Source organism: Camelus ferus, chromosome 5 (genome assembly GCF_009834535.1).
Source record: "Camelus ferus isolate YT-003-E chromosome 5, BCGSAC_Cfer_1.0, whole genome shotgun sequence".
In the NCBI taxonomy this organism is placed as follows: Eukaryota; Metazoa; Chordata; class Mammalia; order Artiodactyla; family Camelidae; genus Camelus; species Camelus ferus.
This window is the reverse complement of record NC_045700.1, coordinates 20,067,023-20,091,460: the sequence shown is the minus strand read 5'-3', so window position 1 is coordinate 20,091,460 and position 24,438 is coordinate 20,067,023. Positions and strand designations below refer to the sequence as shown.

The 24,438-nt window shown below is 40.5% G+C and overlaps 1 long non-coding RNA gene across 1 annotated transcript in view; it reads right to left on the bottom strand.

Moving 5' to 3' along the window:
* Positions 1-24,209, bottom strand: part of LOC116663600 — a 90,390-nt gene extending 66,181 nt beyond the window's left edge. The window contains exons 1-2 of the long non-coding RNA XR_004319820.1: positions 24,115-24,209; positions 10,865-10,918 (exon numbers count right to left, since the gene is read on the bottom strand). This is a non-coding gene — a long non-coding RNA (uncharacterized LOC116663600). The remainder of the gene's footprint in view (positions 1-10,864; positions 10,919-24,114) is intronic.
* Between the last annotated feature and the right edge of the window lie 229 nt (positions 24,210-24,438).

Genomic DNA, 24,438 nt, shown 5'->3' with positions numbered 1-24,438 from the left:
ATTCTACTCCTCCTGCACCATTTTTGTTTTTCTTGTTCTCTTAGGCAACGTCTTCAGCACAAATTCATAAAAATCATAGCCTAACCCACTCTTGACTTTGAACTTCGAAGCAGTCAAGCTATCTGGTGTCCCTGAAGCTCTGGATACCCAGAGACTAACACCACGTCACTAAGATCAAGTGTGTTACCTGCAGGGGATTTCAAGGGTTAAAATGTGATGGCTGTTCAAGTGGCAAGTTTATTTAGAGAGTAACTCCATTTTACTTTTCCTGCCAGAGAGTCAGACGACCACCCAGCCAGCTCACTTCAATAAGTACCTATAATCTAATGGAAAACCAGACAAGTATCAGGGCGGGATTTTGAAAAAAGCCGCAGGCTTTCCGGGCCTTGCCGTACACAAGGTTTCAAATGTCCACATCACGCTATTCAGAAGCAGAAGTAAACATTGCTCTGCAAGAATCAACGTACTTCCAGTTCTGGGATGGCGGTACACTCAGAAGCAGAATGAGAAGGCACGCAGACTGATCCTGATCAGCATCCTTGAAACTAAGACCTGGGGAGGTCCCCAGGCAGAGCCCTGCTGCCCTGACTAGCAAGACACAAGTCTTCTAGAAGAAGGATAAAGCTTTTGGCAGTGGGTCAACCTGAGTCTGATAAAGATGGCTAACAGCACAGGTTTTAACCTGAAATTGTGTCTTTTTGGTGCGCTGTGGATGGATTCTCAGAAAGCCTCTGAATACTGCTTCACACAGCAGCTCGTCCTCAAATGGTGAAGATTCTCCATGACAGATGATGGATCCGGGGGAGAATGGCACCACACACAAGCGAAGGAACCAGTCATTCTTGCTGGAAGCTGACAACAACCTGACACTGACGTAGCAACTGAGGCTGAGACACCGTTTTACTGAGCATGGGGGAGAGGATCTGCTGAACGACCCTGAAAACCAAATTATCCAGGTAACAGGATGCTTTGGTTTACTGGACATTTGATTATCTGAAAGCCTTTGATATTTCAACCTTTATTGGAATTCTTTGAACTTGGAAGAATCAACTTCCCATCTTAGCACAGATTTCAGGAGGACACCAACCAAAACACAACTAGCGGATGGAGATTGGGTACAGACACTTGAACTGTCAATCGATACAGATGAGAAACTTAAGAGGGACTGGAGCTGAGTAAAACTGACCCCAGGACATATACCAAAAGGCCATTAACTCATTAAACAAGTAATTACTGGATAGCTGTTCTCTGCCAGGCATGAGGAACAAATACGCCTAAAGGCAGGGGGGAGGAATTGACAAACTGTTATACAAATAAATATTTAATTACAGACAGCTATGTTCAATGCTATACAAGCAGTGAGCAATGGATGGAGGACAACAGGGTCCCCTCCTCTGCTGGCAGTTGGGGACACTTACCTGGGGAACTGATGCTTAACCTATACCCAAGTGGAAAAAATAGCATTTACAATGATTCTTTAAAAAAGAAATACTAAAAAATTTAAGTTCCAATTAGCTTGGCTTTCAGTTATCTGAGGTTTAAGCCTCAAAACACAGGGCTCCCAAAGTGCTTGATATTCTTAGCACCTTGGACTTGAAAAAGATTTAAGTCCCCTGTTCTGCAGTGTCTACAGAGAATCAAGAGATGAAACTTCTAGTAAAACTATTACTTATAGCAAGTACAATGTTTTCTGAGCCATTCTTAATGATTGCAAACACCATTTTATCTCAGAAATTCCCTTTTACTGTGATCTTTGTCTGCTGAATCTTGGGAGATTTTTTTTTTCCTATTGCCTTTCTTATTTCTAAATCGATTTTAGCCAAGAAGAAAATTGCACATCTGCAGGAGGTAATGCTCAACCTCAGTCTGATTCGGTGCTACAGCAGGTATTTGATTTCAATCCAAAACTTCTAACAGCAAGAGCAGCAAATGTTGAAAAGAAAATGAAAGTATAGCATAACTTCATTACTTTTATTTACAGTCATTTTGGTTTTGAAATAATCTTCTGAGGCTTCCTTCTCCAGCCTATAAACATCTGTTTTTTTTTTTTCTTTCTTTCTATTTTTCTAGTTCTCTGTTAAATTAACTGAGTTTTTCAGCATTTATCCAATAAACACTCAAGGAAAGCATTTCTCTAGAATTCCAGTAGATGGCAGCATAGAGCTACCATTCTCGCAGAGAAGTACCTTCTCTTCTGCTGAACAGTCAACACTGATAAACTGTAGTGAGTCCCTGATACAGAATCTGAGCTGGGTGTGTAAGCCAAGTCCAACCCAACTGGCAAATATAATATTTCCAAATGTCTTATGCATCAGCCAGTGAACGTTCAGAGTGAAAAATGATATTGCAAATAGAAAATTAAAAAAAAAAACAAATATCCTTCTCACCCACTGGCGAGTACACCAGCATCATTTAGAAAGCATTAAAAAAGGACATTTATGAATTTGACCATTCTTTATTGGTCAGTTAGGGGGAAGAAACTAGAAGCCTAAGTGCTTCATGCTGATTAGTTTGTTACCAGGACTGTTAAACGCTGGTAGGACACAAGGCCCCCAGCCATCAGAAAGCTGCCTGGCCAGCCAGCACAGGATACAGAGACTGATCCCTTTCTCGTGCTCGAGGGCTGACTCTCACCCCTCTCCCTGGAAGTAACAAGAGCTCTGGAGTCTGGCTGCCAGGAGACCTGGGCTGATGTACAAATTCTTCCCCGATGGCCATGTTTTTTGACCCTCAATCTTCTCACTCGTAAAACAGCAGTAATGGGTTCTTTTCTGCTTCCTTTACAGAGCTGCCCTGGGGAGACTGGAGGATGCAAAGAGCACAGTTCCAGGTGTCGGGAGGCAAACTGAGGCAGCAGAATCTGGTAACACAGTGCTGCTGGGCTCTGCAGTCACCATGAAGTCTTGAACTCTCCTCTGCACCATTAACCGTTCAACTGCAAACAAATTACTCAACGATCTCCACTGTCACACAGATCTAATGGTAAGAACTCACTCTTGGGTCTAGAATATATTTAGCCTGTCTTCCCGGCTCAATACATTTTGGCTATTCTTATTAAGAAACACAAATGTTGCCTCGACCTTGCCATTAACCATCTGTATGGGTCAATCATACAGCCTTTCAAAGTCTCAGCTCCCTCATCTCCAAAATATAAAGGAGGATTTCAACCACATTTGATCCAAATATATATTATATACTTCTAAACTGAAAGGACCCATGTAAGTGAGAGGCATTTTTACTGAGAGGAAACCTGGAGGAACTAGATGAATTCAGCTGACAGGTGTTTTCACAGAAGTGGCCAGGCCTTGGGGACTGAATTAATCAGAGGGGTGTACCCAGGGTCTATAAATACAGCGGGAGGTAATCAGAATATAATCATGTTAAACATGTCAATCATGTCAAACATCTAACAGAGGCCAGAGGCAACGCCAAAAGCAATGGGGCCTGGCACACTGGCCCAGGCTGGACCGCTCAGGCCGCGAGGAGCTGCAGATGCTCCCTGAGTGGAAGGATCTCCAATTCAGCCACCACCTCACCACCTGTATCAGAGACAACTCTACAGAACAGTTACCACAACTTCTCGAGTGTCAAGCCCTGGGTAATCCATGGGCCACCTGAGCAGTCTAAGGATACAGGTTTGGAGCATCCACCCTTCCCACAAGAACCAACCCCGTAAGTCTTCCAGTTTCCAAAATCCAAGTAGTCCCAGGAGGAAATGGGCTTGTTCTCATGCAGACATGGTAAATGTGAAAGGACTTTCTATTTAGCTGGATGCTTCTGATGTCCTGAGGAAATACCATGCACATCGTTAAGAGAGTGGGGAGATGAGACCATGGTGGAAAGTTTAGGCTCAGATTAGACTGGTGGAGTGAACGCTCCAGTGAGGAGCCCAGGAGACAAGAAGGACACAGACACCTGGCAAACAGGGGGAGCGATCACCAAGGTTAGAAGAGAAATTCATCAGCACTTGTCAGCGCTCAGTCTCTCAGCACCAGCTGGCCGAGAACTCAGTGATGAGCTAAACAGAAGATGTAAAGTCCTGATAAAATGGATCACAGTGGTTAAGCCTCAGACAAGAGCACATCATATTTTAAGATGTCCCAGGCAAACCAAAGGAAAACCAGAAGGCTTCTCAGTGAGTGTAGATGGGAGCTGGAAAGGCATCTGGAGATGGTTCCCAGGACAATGCTGGGAACCACCTTGGCCAGGGTCTGCTGACACACCTAGGTCCCCCACTGTCCTTTACTGAAGGACATCTGACCTCAGCAAGGTCCTCCCATGGTCAACAAGTGCACGGAGAAGATGGAGGAAGGAAGGTTCCCAGAACACAGCTACCACCACAGATATCCGCAGAGTATGGGCTGGTGTGGTGGAGGAAACTCAGGCAAAGCCCAGAAATCAGAGTCCACTCTGTGTCCTATTGTCTGTGTAGGGGCCAAATATTTGTTTATCCAACATCTGCTTCTCCATCTCCACATGAATTGCCTTTCTCCCCTTTGAAATTCCAAAGCACTATCCCCAGCATCCTCTTTCGTCTTAGGTGAAGGTTGTCTTTAAGGGGAGGGTTTCCGGGCCATTTTGGTGAGTTACTCGGTTTTCCTGGGTCCCTTTCATATGCCCATATTATTAAACTGCTATTTGCTTTTTCTCCTGTTAATCTGTCTTATGCCATTTTAATTCCAAGACCAGCCAGAAGAACCTAGAAGGGAAGAGGAGAATTTCTTCCACCCCAACAAACCCAATGCGTGATACTTAGCAAAAGCATATAAAGGTATGACCCAGAGAGACTGATTTCAGAACCCATGGCCTTACACCAAGGAGACCGCAACAGCAAAGCTGCCCTTACAAACAGTGAGAACTGAAGTCAAATGTGTGCTCTAAAACCCCTTCTTCCATTCCCATCAATAACCTGTATGTCATCCCTTGAAAATAGCACTGTTACCAATCCAATCTAGATTTAATAAATTAACAAGATTATTCATTATATAAAACCTAAAGTATTGATATATATGGTATCCATTCAAAATGAACAAACTGGAGTTCATAATATATGAAGTCAGTATTTTACTCATAACCTTTTGTTTAATTACACTGCAGAATGACCGAAAGATAGGAGTATATAGTGATGCTCTGTATAAATCACCTTCTATTCACACTACTAAAGAACAATGTGTATAGTTCTTCAATTTTCTCTCTTTCTTCCTATGTTGCATCTTCTGATTATACTTATTAAACTATAATTTTTGTGTGTTAAATCTAATAATAAAGAATTGGGACTTGCATATTATATGTTTTTTTTATTTCATTATTCTGAATCATTTATTTTTAGTTGTTTCTGTTTTTTTGTTTGTTTGTTTTGCTAGAGTGCCCACCCCTAATGGTTTGGGCAGGGGAGCTGTGCCTCACCACAGACAATTAGAGAAACACTGCTATCACATACACAAAGGTAAATTAGACCAAGAATTGTCCTGCAGTCGTCTAATGGACCTATCAATTAAAGTTTATTTGAATATGAAAATAATAATAACAACAATAATTGTGTTTTGACCAAAAGAGGTCTCAAAGTCATTTCCTGGCCCAAAATGGCTGGTGCATTTCAGCCATCTACATTTCAAGCAGCACAAATGAAGAAGGGACAAAGAATGACTTGCCTCCTGGATTTTATGTAGATTTCCAGATGTCGCATACAATGTGTCTGCATACGTGTCTCTGGACAGAATTTAGTCAAATGACCAGTTACAGCAAAGAGAGGTTTTCAGTCAGGCAGGGTTCTATTACTAAGAAGGAGTGGGGATAAATGATGGAATACAAAACCAGTCATCCCTGCCACTTTAAGTGAGACACTAGTTGTACATTAAGTCTATTTAACATGCAGCCTAAAGGCTGAGAAGTCCAGATAAAATGCTAAGACAGTGAAGGATTAATCCTTCCAGGGGAAAAGCCTCATCCTGGGGGAACGGAAGGTACACTTGGGAACACCATACCTATCAGGGACTGTGCTGGATGGGTCCCACACTGTTTCCTCATTCTTTCCCTTCACAAGGCTACCAGCCAGGGTAGGTAATGTTTGCAAATTTACACAGGTGAGAACTAGTAGAATCCTGGTTAATGAAGAAGGGATGAGAATATTCTAGCAGAAGGGGGCATGGTAAGAGGAGGGCAGACCAGACTGCAGCACCTGCACACCAATGGCAACTGGTTCCATTTCCTGGGAACACAGAGAACCTGGAGACGGACTAGTCTGCAGGGTTAGCCTGAGACTGGATCATGCTTAGGCTGGATTCAGGCTCCAGAATCAGAAGTTCCATCTGTCGCAAGACAGGACCATGGAGAACACCCCGGGTTTAGGCCTGGGAGGATAAGAGGATTGGGGGTGGGGAGTAATCATTTATAGAGAGTCAAGAGGGATGAAGAGTAATTCAAGACTCCTTTAGGAAACATCTTATTCAACATGATCCGCAGCACTACAGAGTCACATTTTAAAAGTGGTCATAGCAGAAAATTACATAACGTGATACATATATGCATTGAGCATTTGTCTCGCTATGTATAAAATTAAATAGATGCATTATTATCCTGATCAAAGTATTCCCCAAAACTGAAGAGGAGGGAATACTCCAAAACACATTCTATGAAGCCATCACTACTCTGATACCAAAACCAGACAAAGACACCACCAAAAAAGAAAATGACAGGCCACTATCGTTGATGAACAAAGATGCAAAAGTTCCTCAATGAAATATTAGCAAACTGAATCCAACAATACATAAAAAGGATCACACATCATGATCAAGTTGGATTCATTCCAGAGTCTCAAAGATGGTTCAGCATACACAAATCAATCAACATGGTACACCACATCAACAAGAGAAAGGACAAAAACCACACGATCATCTCAATAGACGCAGAAAAAGCATTTGATAAAATTCAACCTCCATCCATGGTAAAAACTCTCATCAAAGTGGGTATAGAGGGAACATATCTCAACATAATAGAAGCCATTTATGACAAACCCACAGGCTACATAACGCTCAGTGGTGTAACGCTGAAAGCCTTCCCATTAAATTCGGGAACAAGACAAGGATGCCCACTCTCACCACTTCTATTTAACATACTATTGAAAGTCCCAGCCACAGCAATCAGACAAGAAACACTACACATTTAAATTGCACCAAAAAAAAAAAAAACAAACCTATGAATAAACTTAACCAAGGAAGTGAAAGACCTATAGGCTAAAAACTATAAAACACTGATAAAAGAAACTGACGAAGATGCAGAGAAACATCATGGGTAAGGAACAGGGCCAATGTCGCTCGCCAACCCTAACAGAAGTTTTACGAAGCTAATGATTCACTTAATATTGCATTTTTCTGATTATAATACATAGCATTATTATAGAGAATGTGAAAAAATCTACGAATACGCATAGAAGAAAAGTAAAAGTCACTGCTGAGAACGATGGAAGAATATTTAAAAAACTACAAAAATATCACACTTGTTAAAAATAACTAAATATTCTAAATAACGTTTTGAGGTTTATTCCCTTCTTTTTCTGTGACATTGGTTTCTTCAGTCTTTTTCCCTTTTTTCTTAAATTATAGATGATTCTCTCTCTCTGCATTTACAATGTTGTGTAAATTTTTTAATCTCACTATCAAAAGAGTAGCAGCTGTCCAAAATATCAGTTTATTAGCACGGGGGCTGAGAAGCACAGCCAGGATCTGGCATCACTGTGTGTTTAAATACTTCTAATGATCCAAAAGTAGGCCTGCCAGAGTTTTCCAGCTGTTAAGAAAGGTAGATGCCAGGTTTATGAATTCACCTTTCCCAGATCAACTTATTCTTAAAGTAAAATAATTTTTTTCAATAAAATAAAATATCCTTCAGGACACTCTGAAATGTGTCACTGGGGCTGAGCATCCTGTATTTTAAACTTATTATGTCCCTTATATTGAGTTTTACGAGACAACCCACCAAGGTCTAGATACAATAGGAAGTCAGAATGTTCTACGTAATCGTCATTTTCTGCAACTCTCACATAAAGAGCCACTCCAAGCTCTTAACACACACAAATAAAGTTACGATTTAAAAATAAAAACAGAAAAAAGAAAGGGTATAGGATGGAGAGAATCTGGAAGCACGTGGTACCTAGAAGAAGACTCAGGACATCAAATCACAGCAAAGAAATAAAAAAAGGGAAACTGGAAAAGTGGATTAAAGGAGGTGAGAAGATAATTGAGTTATTTCCAGCTAATATCACAGAAATTGGATTGTGCCTAATTGTGACCAATCCAGACCATACCAAATGCTCATGTTACTTGGCCCCTCATTGCAGCCAGGTAATAACGCAGCATACGGGGAAGAGTTATTGGCCATCACTGTCGGAAGGCACAGGGTTCTGCTTTTAAAATGCACCCAACAATCAGCAAGCAAACCGCTCCCTGAACGATGTGTGGAAAATAGCACAGAGAGCCAAAATCTTTCACAGCCAACTTGCTCGCCACAATTTATCATATTTGGCTTCACGTTTTTCAGTCTGTTCTGGAACACATTTGACCTGGCTTTGATTGTGCATTTAAAGGCGATCTGTTCAGACTAGGGCTCCCAGCTGGGCTGGAAGATTTCCTGGCACCAGGCCATGCAAAACAGGCAGCATCTCCACATCTCAGCTCACAGACCTTCAGCAATTGTGTTACAGTGTAAATGAGGGCAGGGGAACTCCTAGGGGGAGGCTTCTCCTATCTGTTCAGGGGCTTTGAGAATTTGACGAGGTTGTTGATTAGGGCAGTTTCAAAGGGTAATTTTTGTTACCCACTGCACTTAGCTGGGAAAACAGCCCTGGTGCTCAAGGCTCTCTGAATCTTACCTGAAATATCCACCAGTCTTACTGCTTCATAAATATTAACATAAACCTCTTCCGGTCAAATTGGTTTTTAATACCACCTCAATAATTGGTACTATTCTAGCTTCTGCACCCTTGTTCATGCAGGAAATGCCCTTTGGCCACCCACTCTGGGTCTTTAAATTCTACCTGATCTTCATGTTGCCTCCTGCATGAAGTCCCCCTGGGTTTCCTGAGCCTGTGTGCCCTGCCTGCATGCCCAAGGCACTGACTGAAAGCAGATAACACATAACTGGTGCTTTTATGAATTCCCAGTTTGTATTATTGTCCAGATGTATTGTCTGAATATCTACCACAAACCAGTTTCTGCACCCGGTGCTGGAGAGGCAAGGATGAACAAAGCAGGGCAGGACTCCACCCTCATGGGCTCACAGACCAGCCTGGGAGAAACACACCAACTGGATCAAGCCGTAGCCTCCCCTCCCCTCTGATGTCTTAACTTTACCTCTTATTTCATATACTCCATGCATTTTGTATTTTTATTGTTTGTACATAAATCTACTTCACCAACTCGATGTAAAATCTTTCTTTAAAAGAAAAAAGAAACTCCCATTTACCGCTGCTGCCTTCCAGAGACTACGGCAGGCCCCTTGTACATGTTATTTCTAACCCTCATGCAACCCTTAATTCTGGCATTATTTACCTACTTGGTACGTGAGAGATCCAAGGCCCAGGAGAACCAACAACTGGCCCATGGTGCCAGCTCAGAACATGCACCACTTGGGAATTTATTGAATAAACAATTGAGATTGGTTGAAAAACCAGGTGTTGTAACATTCCTGCAACTCATAATACTGTCACACCAATGGAAATTCAAAAATGCACATTGGTTTAGAGGGGTGTAGGGTATATAGCTCAGTGGTAGAGCATGTACTTAGCATGCTCAAGGTCCTGGGTTCAATCACCAGTACCCCCACTGACAAGAAATAAATAAATAAATAAATAAATAAATTCAAAAAATAATTAGCATTAAAAAATACATATTGGTTGAAAATCTTTCAAAGTAACTACAACAGCAAACAACATTCAGAATAAATTCTTGTTTCTTTTTTCCCCCAATGTTTTTAGAAGCTTAACTTTCTCTTCATTGCACTAAGTTCTCCATTCTTTAACATGCAAATATACACTTTTATTCCTTCTCCATGTATTTTTCCCAGCTGGTCTGAAGTCACTGATTGCAGTAACTGAGGAACATACAATGTATCCCGAGAGAGCCCTTGGATCCAAGAGACCGTGTGTAGCGGAGACAGTAGTGACATGCCCTTCAAAACACGCACAGCGTGTCATCTGATAGTGCGAGGTTGTGTAAAAGAACCTATTCTTTCATCTTTAAGTTAGAATTTAAAGATTAGTTAGGAATTAGCAGAAATCCTACTTTGAAGCCTGGTGTCTGTCCTTCCCTTTAAGCTGGAGTTTGAGCTGGTCTTAACCACCTACAATGCTGAAAAGGAGATTCCTGAAGACCGCTGGGCTTCAGGCATAACTGCTACAGAAGAAAAAAAACACCAATTCTCTTTACAATGTAAAGTCGAGATACTAATTTTTACTTGTTTGGGTATTTTCTTGCCGTTTGTGTGTTTGGGGTTTTCAGGCCTGAGGAGTTATCGATAACTAGCTGGTTTTATTCATAAGCCCTACCCTCAGGCAGTGCAGCCAGATGGAACCTCGCCAGCTGTAAGTCAAAGGAGGAAGTGTGAGCACTTTGAGAGGCAGGAAGCAGAGTCTGAGGATGGACACTACAGTATTTTTCTCCCTTTTTCTCTAAGTGGAAAAACAATAATTTAAATCAGAGAGAAATGATGGCAAAGGCAGGTCACTGCAGAACAGAGACCAGACAAAGAGAAGAGCAGGTATATGGAAATGAAGGAGAGGAGAGGGAAAGCCTCGTTTTCCTCATCTGTAAGATGGGGGTGCTGATAATAGTACCAACCTCCACACTGCAAAACTCCAGAGGGTACTCACCATTCTCATCAGGACTGGCCATACGCTGTGGCTCCAATCTACTTCACAGAGTTCCTGCAATGAATTAAATAAGAAAATATGTTTAGTGTAGAGAACAGTGTCTGGCACATGGTTAACGTTCAAGCAACTATTGGTTATTTTATCCCCTCAATTGTTTCTTCTCTACTGCTTGGTTGCAGAATGACCAGCTTCCCCTTCCATCCACCAGTTTTCTCAACAATTCCATTTGCTACCGAAACCATAATCCTCCAAAACTTCTTCCCTAAGGCCTAGATCACTGAAAACTTCCCACAGAAAAGTCTAATTCCTAGCTCAGATTATCTTCTCTGCGGGAGCTGACACTGCCTGCCACTGGATTCAGATCAATCACCCACCTAGATCCACAATGTCTAATATGGAAGCCACAAGTGACCCTCGTACTGAGCACTCGAAATGGGAGGAGTCCAAACTGAGATGGGCTGTCAGTATAAAATACACACTGGATTTCAAAGACTCAGCATGAAAGAAGGATTAAAATATCTCATGAATAAGGTTTCATATTGTTAGCTGTTAAAGTGATAATATCTGTGATATATTGACTCATATAAAATATATTATGAAAATTAATTTGGCCTATGTCTTCCTGCTTTCTTTAATGCACCAACTAGAAAATGTTGAAATGCATGGGTGCCTCACATTATGCTTCTGTTGCACAGCACCGGCCTAGACCCTTCCTTGAAGACGTACTAAATCAGCACTTTGCTTGAGTCATTTACTAAAGGCATTTGTATCCTTTCTCTCCATTCCCACCATGAACTGAGCTCTCTATTTTTGTCCTCTTAATCTGGATGTGCCTAATTCAGTCTTCACCCAACTCTCAGGGCCCCCAGGGGTCCCCAACATAGCTCCCTCTAGTTGGACTCATGCTGCTGCCCAGGGCCTCCCGCTCCTGATGGCCCAGCAGAGTCATTTACACGTGGGGCTTTTCAGAACAGCCAGGGACAGTGCCCAGGCACCTGAAGTTCTTAAACCCTCTACAGATGATTGTGAGGTATGGCTGGTTACAAATTATTGCTTCAAGTCCAAGTTCCCCAAAGGTTGATGTCTGAGCAAAATGTAACTGACACACAGTTGTTCGGTAAAAAAATATATAATGATCAGTTAGCCATTTCTGTGTTACTTCTTCGCAAATAATGGAAGAAAGAAAGAACGTGTTTACCACTGGAGAAGCCCACACCCCATGGAGGCAAAACAATAAAGACCACAACACGAGCTAAGCATACTTCCTTAGGTCTGCAGGCCAAAGTTCACTGGACTCAGAAGTACCTTGCCATTTTAGGTTTTCAGGGGAAGGCAATAATTTAAACACCAAGATGGTGCATAACTTTAGGAATATAAATAGCTGATAACACTGCAAGTGGTTGATTTTCTTTCATACTAAATATTGAATTTTTTTACTGTTTGTTTTCCTTTCAACTCATGTCTTTTCCCTCATTACATATCCCAGTGAGCTGCTCATTGATTTTTTCACTAGTGACTACAGAGGATGATTTGGAACGAGTCCTATTAGAGCTGGAAATCAGCCAAAAACTTGTTGATTTAAGATATCTGTTTGATTTCCTAAGCCAGACCTATAATAATTTACAGGTCATTTATAGCCATGCCTGCTGGTAGAATGCCTATCATGAGCTTGCAGGACTGGGGAGACTGAAAAACGAGTTGCCTCCCAATGGCACAGCTAGAGAAACTCCAGGCATTTAAGAATCTCTCTCTTAAGAAAAATACCATATGAAATCACTTATATGTGGAATCTAAAAAAGACACAAATGAACTTATTTACAAAACAGAAACAGACTTACAGACATAAAAAACAAACTTGTGGTTACCAGGAGGGAAGGCAGGGGGGGAGGGATAAATCTGGAGTTGAGATTTGCAGATACTAATTGCTACGTGTAAAATAGATAAACAAGGTCCCACTGCGTAGCACGGGGAACTATATTCAATACCTTGCAGTAACCTATAATGAAAAAGAATAGGAAAACGAATATATGTATGTACATGTATGACTGAAACATTATGTTGTACACCAGAAATCAACACACTGTAAACTGACTATACTTCAATTTTAAAAAAAAAGAATCTCTCTCTTGAGCAGACAAGGTAGAGACAACCCTACATCCAAATCCAAAATGAGAAAATAAAAAATTTCTCACCCTAAAATTCTTATTTGTTTACCAATGACTGCCCAACCCCTAGCACAGTTCAGAACATGACAGGTGCTTATGTAATATTTGTTGAATGCTGAAATGATTCATTAATAGATTAAGTACTTCTGAGAAAATGCTCGCTGATACTATTATAAACTTTGAATGTGACTATCAATAAGACCAAAAGAATATAATTTCGATGGAATTTTATAATCATTTATACATAATGACCATTTATATGGCTCTTCTGTTGCAAAACTCAGCTTAGGTTAATGACACGTAGTATAGCAGAGCAGCCAACAGTTTGGATGTGAATGATGACACCAGTTAGATGGATGACTTTAAGCAAATTACTTAACCTCACTGAACTTCGCGTTTCACAACGAATATACCTTAGGTCCATAATCAGAAAAACAGTATTAGAATTTTACAGTAAAAATTGTGCTTTATGTAAAGAGTTGGTTATCTGTCACTAAAAGAACATATAAATGCAGTAAGATGCTGGAATTACAAAAGGTATGATCATTTGACAAATGAAATGTTGACCAGAAATATAAGGGGAGCATTAGAAACTTTTTTCTCCCCCCAAAAAACAGGACAAAAAAATATAAAGAAAGAAATGTGGCCAAATGGAAAACGCATTTCTAGAACTGCAAGTGGTGACCCTAGCCATCATGAAGACACCACACACGAAAATCACTTAACTAACAACATGTGCCTGGGAGGAGAGGTGATCCTTTGGGGCTGGTTTGTCTTCCGTGTGCCCTGGCAGACTTCACTCACTGTTCTGGGAGACTCCAGACGTGGAACTGAGAACACTCAGCAGATCATAGAGTGCTGAGAGATCTCAAAACAGATCAGCGTGGACCCAGGGACCTTGAGGAGGGGGAAAGAACCCAGTGCTTCACTGGTGTTGGGACACAGACAGAGTTAGAAGAAACGGCACCTGCAGGAGAAGCAACAGGGCCCCATAGACAGTCAGATGATGAAGGGGCCTGGCAGCTTGAGCCAGACAGAGCAGCTGGTCTGGGATTTGAAGGGAACAGGATGTTCAGGTTCAGCGGAGAAAAGGGTATGAGGCAGGAAAGAATGAAAGTGAATTCTACTTAAAAAATGGCAAACGGAACACATACGTTTAATTCTCCCTCCCAAAACCCTGTTAAAATAACCACAAGTGGAAACTTTAATAATTTTTTCAAAATTTCAAAGGTTAATTTCAAGGGTCAAAAAAAAAGGGGGTGGGAGAGAAACTTAAAAGCACAAATTGGGAAAAGCAGGACTTAATAACTATTCTCCCAGATTTGAGAAAACTGAACTGTTAAAGCTGAGTTTAAAAAAAAAAATTCTGTTCTCAAAAAAATAAAGGCTCAGGAATCGATGACTTCAAACATGCCTGGGAAATGTAGCCAAAAACAGGAAGGTTGGTTGAAAGTATGTTTGAGAAACAGATATTATCCAAACCCTCTCCCCAACTCCCTACTCCCCTTCCTCATCTCTGAAAACCATAAGACAGAGAGTCTCTGGACCAGAGCCTCTCAGACACCCTGGAAGGTTGGAGATGCATAATCAACACACAGAAATTAAGTGAAAGTTCTCCTACTAAATTTTGACCCCACTCCCTGCAGGCTCGTATCACCACTCAGCTGCTAGAACAATGGAAGCAAGACCTGGAGTCTCCAAGAAGAAGAAGGGAAGGGTCTTCCTGAGCACTCTGATCAGGCCAAGAGTAAAATGATAACAGCTAATGGTATTGACTTTTGGGTTCTCCAAGGGCATGGTCAAGGCAAATTAATTTTCAGTGAAGCTGAGAGTTGACACACTCGTACGTACAGTGGTTCCAATTAGCCTTTCAGTGACTTGTTCCTCAATGTGAGCAAATAGCCAAGGACCACCCTGCCACTGGGGAAGCCCTTAGCACGGCAGGCTGAGATGAAAGCAATCTGAGAAAAATCAGAGATGCTGCAAGCAGAGGAAAATTTCAAAAATAAAACCATTTTCTCAGAGAGGTAGAAGGTATTTCATCCATAAACTAGAACAAGATGAGAGCCCTTTTAATACAGCAGAGTAACATAAACTGAAAATTCAGTATAAGGTTTGGAAGACAAAATTAAGAAACTCTTTGAAAGACTAAAGGAAAAAAGACAAGGAGATGAAATATAGAATTGAAAAGATGAGAAAATAAGAGCCTAAGAGGACCAACATCTGAATAATAAGCCTTTCAGACAAAGAGGAAAAATGAAACTCTTTTTTTTAAAAAAACGAGGAGAGCATAATAAAATAAATAATTCAAGAAAAATTTCCAGCCCTAAAAGGTGTGTTTCCAGCGTGAGAGAGCCTAGTGTGTGCTCAGTATAGCAGGCAAATGTAAGTCCACATTAAAGGCACACCATCATGAAATGCTGGAGACAAAGAGAAAAACTTTAAGCATCCAGAGAATGCAATCAAAATCAGAAGTCACAAGTAAAAATTAAAACTCAAAGTGACTTGAGAATTGTCAGCCACAACACAGACAGCTAGAAGGCAGCAGGCCAGTGCCTTCAAAATGCTGACGGGGATTGACTTCGCCTTAGATGTCTACACTCTGATACACTATCGATGCATCGTGATGATTAAAAAAAGAAAAAAGAGGAGTTTCAGATTTTCAACACACCAATATTTCCCCTTCCAGACACATTTTCTCAGGAAGTCACTGGAAGACAGGCTCCAAGGAGAGTAAACCAAGAAAGAGGAAGGCACGGCATACAAGCAACCGGGGACTCCCATAAAGAAGAGGTGACGGGGTCCCAGTCTGACGGGAAGGGAGAGCCCAGGGTGCACTCTGTGCCACAGGAGAGGAGGGGGGAGTGGCAGCAGACCGGAACAGCTCCGAAGTCTCCTGGAGAGACATCCTCAAGGAAATGAAACTGAATTACCAGTAATGAATGGTCTTTGTACAGAGAGGAGATTAAGCCATTGAGGAAATTTCTGTGGTTGGGCTGCCATTTAAATACAAAGAAATTTAAACAAAAATATGAGATTATTATTAATTCTAGGAAAAACAACATGTGCAGGATAGGAAAAGTAATCACGGCCTTCCACATAGCTTACCCATGAAAATCAACTGGAATCATCAGAATAGTGTAAAAACAGCATATGTACATGGTGCTTTGATGTAGCCATATTAAAGGGCTAAGCGGATGCAATACAGCAACTGAGAGCTACAGAACTTTTATCTCCCACAGTTGGAAGTCAACAGAAATTGCCTACCACAGAAAAATTAAAGACCGGCAGTACAATCATTTTATGTAAGAAAAATAAGATGAGAAAAAAACAGAAATAGAGAAAATGGTAAAGTAGAAAATAGAAATAAATACCAAATGAATCAGATAAAATAGGCTGAAGTGGTTGTGAGGATCTGGGTATGTGACAGGTAAGTAGGAGACACCTGTTTTTCGTGACAAGCCTTAAATAACAAGTAAGCTTTTTGAAGTATGTGCCTCCTTGAGAAAAATAAAAGTAAATTTAAAAAGAAGTAAAAGGAGGAGATGAAGAAAGACGAGGAGGAGAGAACCATGCCATAAGAACCCTCCACTGCACATCTCTAAAAATCTCGGGTAAAAGTTGGTCAGTAGGAGCAAATATCGCTTCCCTGCTGGCAAGAGAAGGACCCAGGTCCTAGAGGCTGACCCTTCTGGGACGGCTGGTGGCTCAGCAGCTCACAGGGGGCCTGGGAAGCCCCTGGTGTCGACGGAAGGAACAGAACCCAGAGAAGGACAGCTGCAGAAGTGCAGACGCAGCTCTGATCGTGAATCAGCCAGGCGCCTTCCTACCCCCGCCACCTCCACCATAACCATAAGAGAGGAGGGCTTCTTGCTCATGGAGCTGGATCATATTTAAAGCATCAGTGCAAAAAAACACCAGCGACAACGTTATGAAAGACTTCCTGATTAACCGACTATAAGGAATCAGGGTAGAAAGAGTCCAGAAGAGTGCTATGAATATGTAAATATATTTAGCCCAACTGAAACATATTTTATAAACTACCAATGAGCGTTACATTTGTAGTATGGTCCAAAGGACGGATGAAAAATCCAGACAACTAAAAATATATTTCCCATAAGTTTGCTAGATGTTGAATGTTCTCCATTCTTAACCTCACCCATGAAATTCCTAAGGAGACACAGTGCATCTAATGAGTGAGATGTGGTATAGTAACTAAGAACCCAGGTCTCCAAAGTCATCAGACAGAGGTTCAAACGCCAGTCTCACTAGTTCCCAATTTTATGACCTTACAAAGTGTTCTTTAAACTAAGTCTTCGCTTGTTCTTGTGAAAAATGGCATAGTAATACTAAAAAGTAAGGTTGCTTTATGGATTATGAGAAAACGTGTGTAAATCACCTAGCACAGTGCCTGGCATACAGAAAATGTTACATCATTACTAACAGCTATTGCCGTATTCTCAGGGAAGGATTATAGAAAAACAGGGACAAAGAAATGAATGTGTATTGCGCTCCTTATGCTCTAGAAATATTGTGTGTGCTTTCATCTGAACTTCACAATTCACAAGGTCACAAAGATGGTCACTGGCAGAGCTTGGACTTGAATATAGGACTCTCTGACTTCAAAGGCCATACACTTTTCACTAGAATTTCCAACCTGAATTCTGTTAGTGTATCATCAAAGATTAATCCATCAGATCAAAATCCCCCTCTCTCTTTCTGATCTCCAGCATATCACTTAGAAAGGAACAGACCTTTGAGGATATGGTACAGGTGAGAGAAAATGTTTTATCAGAAGACTGAAGTAAGCAAAGCCCCAGAAAACACGGCCCTATATAGAAGATCTAAAACAGGGAACCCCCAAATACCAAGTAACTCACCCAGATGCCAAGGGGGGTGGGTGGATGGAGAGGTATGAGGAGAAAATAAGATTCAATCTAGAACTACTAAGATGGTTTACATAAGCAGCCTTATCTGAAGCCAAGCACTTCCCAGGCCAAATATTTAAAATTTGAAGTCATATCAGAAGTCTTAATGCCTTATTATTAGTGCATCAAACATTGAAAGTTAGTTTGTTCTAATTAATTAACAGTTAGGGATATCAGGTATATCAAAACACTGAAAGTTAGTTTGTTCTAATTAATTAACAGTTACAGATATCAGTCATGTATGCTGCATAGCCTCACGTTCTGTAGAGGCAGAAAAAAGCATAAATACAATCTATACGTTCAGGGAGTTTACCAGGTGGTGCTTCTGATAAGGCATTCTCAGATAAAAATGACAGTCACGATACACCACAATGTTTGGGAAGCGTCTAATGAGTGGTGTTCACATAACTCTGTGGAAGGGAACCCAGAAACCAAGAGATAATCATCAGTTGGATAAACCACGGAAAGTTTCACTTGAGTTAAACCTTCAAAATGAATTTGAAATAAAGGGGGAGGCAGGATTTTGGAGGAGGTAAAAGGGTGAATTAACAGGCATGCAGGTGCCCTTGTATGTTGGAGAGGCAGCACTTTACTTTTGGCTGGAGAAGAGAATCTAGGCTGAAAAGTTATAAAATAGAAGGCTTGGAAAAATGATTACTGCTGAATGGTAGAGAACTTCGAGTGTCAGGCTATGGTGTTTGGGCTTTAGTTTCTAATAGGAAGAAAAGGTTTACATTTTGTTTGTTTGTTGTCTTAGTAAAGAAACAACGATCAAAACTCCATTCCTCATCTCTTCCCCACAATTTGATCTATAGATTCATAATGCAATCCCAATATAACTCCCAGAAGGCTTTTTGGGGGGTAGACATTGACATGCTGATTCTAAAATGTACACGGAAAGGTAAGGGAACAAGAATAGCCAATTCTGAAATTCTGAAAAAGAAAAGAACAAAGTCACATTACTCAATTGCAAGATTTACCCTAAGGCTATAGTCATCGAGACAGTGTTGTACTGGAAAAAGGACAGACACCTAGATCAATCAGACAGAATAAAGAGCCCAGAAATAGATGACACAAATATAGTCAAGTGATTCCTTGACAAAGGCAATTCAACGGAGAAAGCTTTTTCAACAAACGGTGGTAGAACAATTGGACACCTATGCAGAAAAAGAAAAAAATGGAAAAAAAGGAGAGCAACAACAACTTTGCTCCATATCTCACACTATATATATATATTTTAATTTTAAAATGGTCATAGACCTAAAGGTAATATGCATAAGTACAAAAACTCTTCTGGGAGCAATCTGCATTACACTGGGTTTATTAAAGAGTTTTTAGATATAACATCAAACGCACAATCCATAAAAGAAAATATTGATTAACTGGATTCTCAAAATGTTTAACTTTTGCTCTGCGAAAGACACTGTTAAAAGGATGAAAAGACAACCCACAGAATAGACGAAAACGTTTGTAAATCACATATCTGATAAAAGGCTTGTATCAAGAATATATAAACACTTCCCAAGCACAATAGTATTTAAAAAAAAAACAGTAAGACACCACAATAGAAATCAGGCAAAACATTTGAACACTTCATTGAAGAAGACATATGGATGGCAAATAAACACATGAAAGTGTGCTCAACATCATGAGACTTTAAGGAAATGCAAATTAAAAACACAACGAGATGTCAACACACACCTGTTGAAACGGTTTAAGCTTTTAAAATCTGACAACATCCGATGCGCGTGAGGATGAAGAGCAACTGTAACTCTCATACACCACTTGTGGGAATTCAAAATGGTACAGACACTTTGGAAAATAGTTTGTTGATTTCTTTTGCAGTTAAACACGAACTTAACGTATGACCCAGCATTCCCACTACAAGGTATTTACTCAAGTGAGCTGAAAAATGAATGTTCACCCAGCTTTATTCATAATTGCCTGAAACTAGAAAGAACCTAGATGTCCTTCAAGAGGAGAATGAATAAACAAATTCCAAAATCTCTGTACAGCACAATACAGAAACTAACTATTGATTTGTGCAAAAGCCTGGATGAAACAAAGGCATTTTGCTAAGTGAAAGGAGCCAGATTCCCAAAGGCTACATATTTTTTGACGTCCAGGAAAGGGAAAACGTGTTGGTATGGAAAACAAATCAGGTCGTTGCCAGGGCTTGGGATTGTGGGGATGGATTGACTACAAAGGACAGTATAAGAAAACTGCGAGGGAATTGAGGCTGTGTGCTTTTGCCAAAACACAGGAAATATACACAACCAAGAGGGAGTTTTACTGTATGCAAACAAAACAAAAAACACCCACTTCTATCCCATGCTGACTTTAATGTTCTCAAAGCAGAAATAAGCTAACTATAATTAAGGGATAAAATTGAATATCATAAAAGCTGGTCTTCACAAGCTTTGCTCTCACTTTTTCCTTTCCCATGATCAATGCAGAGACAAAGATCCAGACACATTTGCCTTTGTCTCTGATCCCACTGGATCTCTCCTGTGTAAAGGAAGACATGGCTACTATATGGTTCTCTTTGTGTCTCCCAAAGTATATTTTTCATCACACTAGCCTCAAAAGAGGTACTCAAAAAGTTCCAAGAAAAAAACTAAGGGCTTTGAATAATCCTTGAATAAATCAATTAACTTTGTTTCATGTAGTTTTTCCCAAACTTGGTTGAATACAGAATTTTTTCTTCATGTAAATATCTAGTAACTTCCCTTGGGGGTGGTTTAGTAAAATACACTTTGAGAAACACAGATGTTGGAATACACTTTTACACTTTGGATAATACTTACAAGATTAATTTTAGATTCAGAAAAAGTGTGAAAGTCTTGAGAAATTTGACAGATTTGGGTGAATTGTTTTTATTGCTGATTTGGAGACAGTGATATTCATGAAGCCTATTTATATAAACATATAACGCTTACAAAGCCACAGTCCACACGGTCCAATCCCAAAGAGTGGGGAGGGGTCACAATTTAAAGAACCCAATCCATGCACCTGAAACCAATTTAAAAATAATGCAAGTTCTTAATGTTTTTCATACAATGAAAGGGCTATACAGTCCTTGAAATATTTTTTAGAATCCCTTTTCCCTTTCCACTGCATTTATATACTAAAACTACTCCACCTGCCTTCCCAACCACTCCTCAAAGGGATCCTCCAACCCTCACTACCTCACATGTCCTTGGTTCTGCTTAACACAACAGTGTAAATCGACTAAATTTCCATTAAAAATTAAAAATATAAAAAATCGTCTCCTAAAAAACCAGGGAGCCTACTCAGCGGCTCCCCTCCCAGCAGAAGCGCCGCAGTCCCGCCCACCGCACACAGCAGCTCATTTACTCTAGAATTGCCACCGCTGAGGTCTAAGAAGTCTGGCCACATAGGACTTTCCTTAGAGAGGAAAAGAGGGGAAGTTCCCATCAGCGGACGCAGGCAGAATCCTCTGTAGGCAGAGGAAGGGAAAGCCAGGAAAAACTCCGTGGTGATATTTAGCCCATTATGGACTAGAAGTGGGGCTCAGTCGTCCCCCTACCCCGCCCCAGGAAGGCATCTCTGCGGCAAATGATCAGGCAATTGCCAGACACTAAGAGAGCTGAGAGCCTTGGTGCTCACTGACCAGTTGTGACTGCTGTGGTCAATTTTCAGCTGGGCAAATTAAGACAGCAAGGATAAAACTTAGACATGATGTCTGCCAACGGTCGGTCACGACATTCTGAGAAGCCAATCGGGAAGGTGAAGACCTTGCAGGGAGGAAGGGCTGCCAGGAGCTTCCAGCCTCCCAGCTCTCGAGCAGATGTAGATCTCTTTGGCCAACTCTAACACAACTATACAAGGGGAACTAACACTGGGAAACGTGGTTCCCAGCCTGATGGAGTTACACAAGGCAATCCGTTACAGGAATTCCTCGTGAAATGAAAAAAAAAAACAAGACATACCTCCTTTCAGTTTGAAAACAGCGTTCACATGATTGTGATTTAACAAGCTTTGGGGGATTGCCAATCAGTGCCAGGCACTGTGCCAAATAGTTCACATACACACAAACACCTGTATACACACAACTTCTTTAGTAGCATCACAGGATATGCCCCTTTTCCCCATTTCCGTCGGTCACAATGAGAGAAAAAGGAAGAAGAATTTGGGCAGAACTGTGACTTTACTGACAAGAGGTAAAGAGCAATATGGCTAGAGACAATGTTGTATCAGGATTAGGAGAGAAAGCTCCAGAGCTTCCAGGTCCAAATCCTGGGTCCTGTCCCATGAGAACTAAGTGATCTTGGGCAAAATACTTAATTCCTCTATTCCTCAGCTTTGCCATTGCAAATTTCAGATAGTATCTACCTTACAGGGTTGTTGTAATGATTATATGTGATAATATATGTACAGCACCTGGGATTAAAAATAGAAAGCTTAATTTAGGAATTATTGAAAATAAGTATTAGTGAGATTCCTGCTTGTGCCTACAAATACCATTTTAAAAATATTCTATTGCTGAAACAGAACAGTTTTAAGTTGTAGTTATGTATTTTTAATTTACATTCTCTTTTCTCATTATCAATCAAAATGTTTATAACTGTATTATTCAATAGCATACAGATAACTGAATATGTTACATATATCACACAGTCTCAAAACCTAGGATATTCAATTTTTTAAATTATAATTTGAATTAGAATACATAGGTATGAACTGACATAAATCATTCCAAATTACTGAATAAACAATTTAAAATAATTGAGTGAAAGGCAGCTTAAGTTGCATTTTAGTAACTCAAAAATTAAGATAGGACAGTCTATTTCCCTGTATATTGTTGAATCAGTATGTCTGCATAAAGTTCCTGTTAACTACAGCTTCATAATCTGAATCTTTGCCTAAGTTAATGTCAACATATGAGGCCCTTCTCTTCATTATTTCCTGATAATCCAGAGTGATCTCCTTCCTTGGTCCTCCCTTTATAGTTATTTGCCCTAAGTGGGACAATCATTCATTTTGCTACAATAATAAGATCCCTTGGCTCTTTGACCACGACTCCCAAGTCACCTGGCATTGATTCTCAGTTGTTCAACACTATGCACGCCTTCCTCATATGCTCTTTTCTGCAATCTTGATGAAAGCATAATAAACTTCTCTGGGTAATTTACAAGGTGCTTAAAACATAAGACCCTGGGCAGAAAATAGTTTGGTTAGCATAAACTTGATGAATTTTAATTCACACTAAATATTGGCTTTTTGTTACCTTTTAGGCATTCTGATCAATACTATTAGTTTTGGCGTGTGCTTTTTACCTAGGATTGAGTGCAAATTAACTGGAAAGGATTTTTTTTAAACTGCTCTATTCTTCCTTTGTATACACATGAAGATACAGAATTATTGAATGACTCTTTAAAGCTCATTTTAAGTTAAAGGCTTATTTTTATCCATTCACATTACTCAGCAAAGTGAGAATCAGATTTAAGCTATTCCTAGTTACCCATTTCAAGGAAGGACAAGCAGGCACCTGCCCACTGGCTACATTTCACTTACACTACAATTTGCACAACTCTTAACCAAGGGCTCTTCTGATCTAGAAAGCAATGAGTGATCCCTGGCAGTGATATCATTTAAGAATGCAGGTCCTTAGTTAGTATGTATCAGAATGTGCTAAAACATATCGCATATACTCAGCCAATAGACAGAAGTTACCCTTAAGAGTCCAGTGACCATTTGCCTGGGGCTCACGCTTTAAGCTGCAATGCCACATTTGGCCAGTAGATAGCGCTCAAGATATTCCAATAAATGGAGCGGAGGAATCTTGGTGTGATTATTACTCTGCCAGAGAAGCATTAGGTAAGTTCATTTTAGATCAGCAGAGGGGGAAAGTAGATGCCCCAAATGCCTAGAAATTGGGATTTTTTTGTACCAAACCCCAGCAGCCGCTTAATGTAAATCTGTATTTCATCAGGGTAGGAGAACTAGCCCACTTGTTTCCTAACACAATTTCCATTGGAAGACAAGGAAACTATCACCCATTTGACACAGACTGATGTAAAACATGACAGTAGCACTTGCATAGAAATGCTGAGGTCCAGAGGGACCCCAAGTGGAACCGGCCAGTTGCATTTCACAAAAAGACTCAAAAGGCAAAACGCTGTTGTTTACTTACCATCCTGCTAGGGAGCACCATTCAAAAGCCACACGTATTTCAGGATGCCATGTTTAAATAAATAAGAACCTGGCTGTCAAAAAATGAATCATAGTTGCTTGAAGCCAACGGACAGTGTCTTGGTGTGGTTAAACCTACGAGTAAGAGTAACCATTGTTATGCTATGTTAAGTCACAGCTTCCGTGGTGCATAAGGAGACACTCATGCTCCTTTCCAGGCAGGAAGTGGTAAAGTGAACTGCTCCCATGATTTTGAACCATATTCCACGAGTCACAACCTCAGCTCACCTGATACAGCAAGCACGCATCTGTGTTAAACAAGGTG